The 4433-nt window shown below is 34.3% G+C and overlaps 1 long non-coding RNA gene across 1 annotated transcript; it reads left to right on the plus strand.

Moving 5' to 3' along the window:
- The first annotated feature begins 463 nt into the window (after nt 1-463).
- LOC124377217 lies at nt 464-2464 on the plus strand. The gene is made up of 3 exons (XR_006924074.1): nt 464-546; nt 2045-2104; nt 2258-2464. It is a non-coding gene; the product is annotated as an uncharacterized LOC124377217 (long non-coding RNA).
- The last annotated feature ends 1969 nt before the right edge of the window (nt 2465-4433 follow it).

Below are 4433 nucleotides of genomic sequence, written 5' to 3' on the forward strand. Positions count from 1 at the left end.
TTAATAGACAAAGGACTTTATAATGTATAACTGGTACAGATATTGTTGAGAATTATTCTGTACAAAGCAACATTTATGATGATGGGCAGCAAGAGAGAAAGTAATGTTAACACAAATGTAAACGAAAGGCAATCAATCCACATGTATAGTCTACAGCCTATGTAATTATCGTGAATCATAACTTTTATATAGATATATTTAATGGGAGATTATAATCTAGTTTAATTTGGTATGTCATTCATTTTCATAAATTATTTGTGATATATTATATTCCACCATTGTGCACCATTTGTTTAGATCAGGGGTCTCCAATCTTTTCCAGAAAGGGCCAGTGTGGGTGCAGGTTTTCATTCCAACCAATCAATTGTCACACCTGATAGTCATTGAAAATGAAGATCATTAGATTTGAACAGGTAGAATTTGGTGTGGACTTGCTTGGTTGGAATAAACCCCTGCACCCACACTGGCCCTTTCTGGAAAAAAATTGAAGACCCCTGGTTTAGATAACTAAAAGTGGAAAACCTGTTAGTTCATGGAACATGCCTGGTGAGCTTTGAAAGTTGATAATAATTCATTTTAAAGTTTTTATTTCTTTAGAAACTGCTCATTCGCATCACTCTCAGCACAAACTCATCTTAATAAATAATCTTAATAGTGGGTTTCGCTGAACCAACAGGGGACTGTACTTGATTATTTTTTTATACTTTATTATATAGAGTTTAAAGTTTGATCATTTGGTAAGGTGATTGGATTTTTAGCAACCTTAAACCTTAAACTGGCAATAGGCCTTAGACAAATTCTGCTTTATTGCATTTTGATGCCCTTCTTACTGTCTTCCAGGGAATTGTTTATGTAATGTCAGTCTTGATCCATATCTTCAAGCAATCAGAATTTCCTCTCCTAATCTGTTTTTCTTCTAGTAAGCAAAAGTAGCTGAACCAAACATGTTACATTTCCTCATTTCAGGGTTCAAATAAACCCTTCAATGACTAAATTAGTAATTGATGCTGAGACATACATAGAAGTGCTTTTACTATTGTGAAGTTAAGTTTATATTTCATATTTCTATCTTGGTTGAGAGAAACAAGAAAGAGATATCTACACAAGAAAAAAAAACTGACCAGTTCTCTCTACTACTCAACTCTACATAACTCAACAGGCTAAATTATCAATAGCTTGAGAATTTATTTTCATATTTTCATTTAGAGACCAGAGTGAACCACCTGAGCAACCTAAAATAATCTTTCTTTTAATTTAAAACAACATTTATCAGGAGTTTTATTTTCTCATACCTTGGAAAGCACAAGGCCTCTTTTCTTTATTTAATTGAAAAGTTGTTTTGTGAACACATGTGGAGGTAATTTTGTGTAAGCTAATGGCACCATGTTGCAGTACTTATGTGATGTATTACATGGTGGCAACTAGCCATAGTGTTCCAGTTTTTTAGCCCAGTGAACGTAACAGGATATCTGCATAAAGGAATCTAATCTGTCTTTGTTTAACCTACATTAACATACACCATTTTACAGTGACAGTTTCATTAGTTTAAATTATCAGGGTCATTAGTAGGATGAAAAAAGGAAAAAAACATATATTTGTAAACCATATATATATTTTACAGTATATTTACAACAACTTCTATCCACATTGTTCTTGTGTCTACTCATCAATCCTGTGTAGAATTTATGAGGGATTTTACTAAAATTCTTGAGCATTTCTGCTGTTGGATGCAAATCTGCCAAATGCATAAATGTCAATGCAGGGGAATGAAATCATTCAAGCTCAAACCATTCAAATTAGATATATTTAAAATGGTATAAAATGACGTGTGTATGATTTGTCATCTCAACATTAATTTTACTTTGCTAGAAACATCTTTTGCAAATATGCCAAAATGCTGACTAAACACAGTCAAATGTATATGATAGTTAACTACATTTAAAGGTTTGATTTCATGTTAAAACAAATTGTGTATTGAAGTAAAGCATGCATCTTGTTGAAACTTAAAAAAAAAATCTAACTTTTACCAATTCTTCTATTTCAGAGATCTGTGTTACATCATTCCACAAATTCTGCATTTTTATTCCAGAAATTACAGTATGGGGTATTTTTTCTTTTTTTTCTTTATTTATTGCTTTTTTTTTTTTTTTTTTTTTTTTTTACTTGTGTAATTTCTTTGTAAAATGGTTTAGGTCTGTTGTTTTCTCTTTCTCGTTCTTTTTTATTTTTTATTCTTTATTTTCTTTTTTACTTTTAGATATGTGAGTTTTGGGAGTGACATCATTCTAACATTTTGACTCCAGCTTGTTACTCAACCATCACTCAAATGCAGTGTTTCAAGTTACAATTTTACAGCTTTACATTACATTACATGTTTAATGTTATATTTGGTTCCTTGATGATCCCTGGGTTGAAACACAGGTTTTAAACAATTGCTTTTATTTAAGCTCTGCATTATGTCCTGCTGCTTGCTTTTTTTTTTTTTTACTCTAAAAGCAATTGTAAGCCAACAATAAATGTTTGAAAGATTTACATATTTTGACCATTCATTTAAAAATGTGTGTGTGTGTGTATATATATATATATATATTATTATTATTATTATTATTATTATTATTATTATTATTATTATTTATTTAATTTTTTAATTTAATTTAATAAAAACATTTTAAATGTGTGTCATATATGTACAAGTATCTGACATATTTCTTTTTCTTCTTCTTGTTCATCTTGTTCTTCTTGCTCTTCTTCTTCTTCTTCTTTCGGCTTCTCCCATTAGGGGTCACCACAGTGGATCATCCGTCTTTATACCCCCTGTCCTCTACATCTGCCTCTTTCAACCAAACTACATGCATGTCTTTCCTCACCACATTCATAAACCTCCTCTTTGGCCTTCCTCTTCTCCTCCTTCCTGGTGGCTCCATCCTTAGCATTCTCTAACCGATATACCCCATGTCCCTCCTTTGAACATATCCAAACCATCTGAATCGTGCCTCCCTCACTTTGTCTCCAAAAACCTCCTACATGCGCTGTCCCTCTAATAAACTAATTTCTATTCTATTTCTATTCCTGAACTCCTCCACCTTCTCCACCTCTTCTCCCTGCAACCGCATCACTTCACTGCCCTCCCTCTCATTCACACACATGAACTCTGTCTTACTCCTTCTGACTTTCATTCCCCTTCTCTCCAGCGCGTCCCTCCACCTCTCCAAGCTCTTCTCAACCTGCTCCCTACTCTCACCACAAATAATAATATCATCCGCAAACATCATAGTCCACGGAGACTCTTGTCTGACCTCGTCCATCAATCTGTCCATCACCACTGCAAACAGGAAGGGCTCAGATCCGATCATTGATGCAGTCCAACCTCCACCTTGAACCAGTCTGTTGTTCCTACTGCACACTTCACTGCTGTCACACTGTCCTCACACATGTCCTGCACCACCCTCACATACTTCTCTGACACACCTGATTTCCTCATACAATACCACAACTCCTCTCTCGGCACTCTGTTGTACACTTTCTCTAAATCCACAAACACACAATGCAACTCCTTCTGACATTCTCTATACTTCTCCATCAACAATCTGACATATATTTCTATATCTGAGAAATCCAAACATGAACATGTATGCAATATATCTGCTTTGCATATATTGCAATAAATCAGATTTTCATATGGGACATATATATATCCACGGAGCTAAGAGACAGATGTATGAGAAACTGAAATTCTAGAACTTTAACTCAGGATCGAAGAGATATGACTTTAAAAAACTTTTGAACTTTAAACTATTGAGCTCCTGTATACCAGATGTTGTTTGAGCTGTGAATCATCCTAAACACACAGTGGGACTGATAAGGTAGCATGCATTATTGCTGTGTGTCTATTCCCAAACATCATTGCTGGGTCCAGCATCCAGCTAACAGCATAATTGTAATTAGAATTTCACCCAGATGAAAGTGTAAAGTGTGATTGACACAGAGACTGCAAAGAAAAGAACAGATAACTGTTTTTTTCACTAATACAATTGTCAATGAAAACTTTACATTTGCTCCTGTGCCTGACAGAATTTTAGCAGTTTAATTTACACTAATATTACAATGTCAGGTTTTACCCCAGTTGTGTGTGGGTTACCTTAAACCAGGGAATAAGGTTCAACTACATTTATAATTTGCATATCATTTTAAATATATAAACAACTACTGTGACTTCTTGTTAAGACCCTTAACTGTCTTTTTTGCAGTAGCAACATTCTCTAAAATCTGCTTATGTGTTTTCCTGTGCAGCAAAGGACACTCCTAGTTGTGTTTGTTTTTTTCTTTAAGCAGACTTCAGTAGGAGGTGTGACCATTGGCCTGTGGCCTTTTCGTTTCAGTGCTTACCATTGGTTGTTCTCAAACCTGCAGCCAATTTAAACTCAGACGTTACT

Source organism: Silurus meridionalis, chromosome 23, assembly GCF_014805685.1.
Source record: "Silurus meridionalis isolate SWU-2019-XX chromosome 23, ASM1480568v1, whole genome shotgun sequence".
NCBI lineage: Eukaryota > Metazoa > Chordata > Actinopteri > Siluriformes > Siluridae > Silurus > Silurus meridionalis.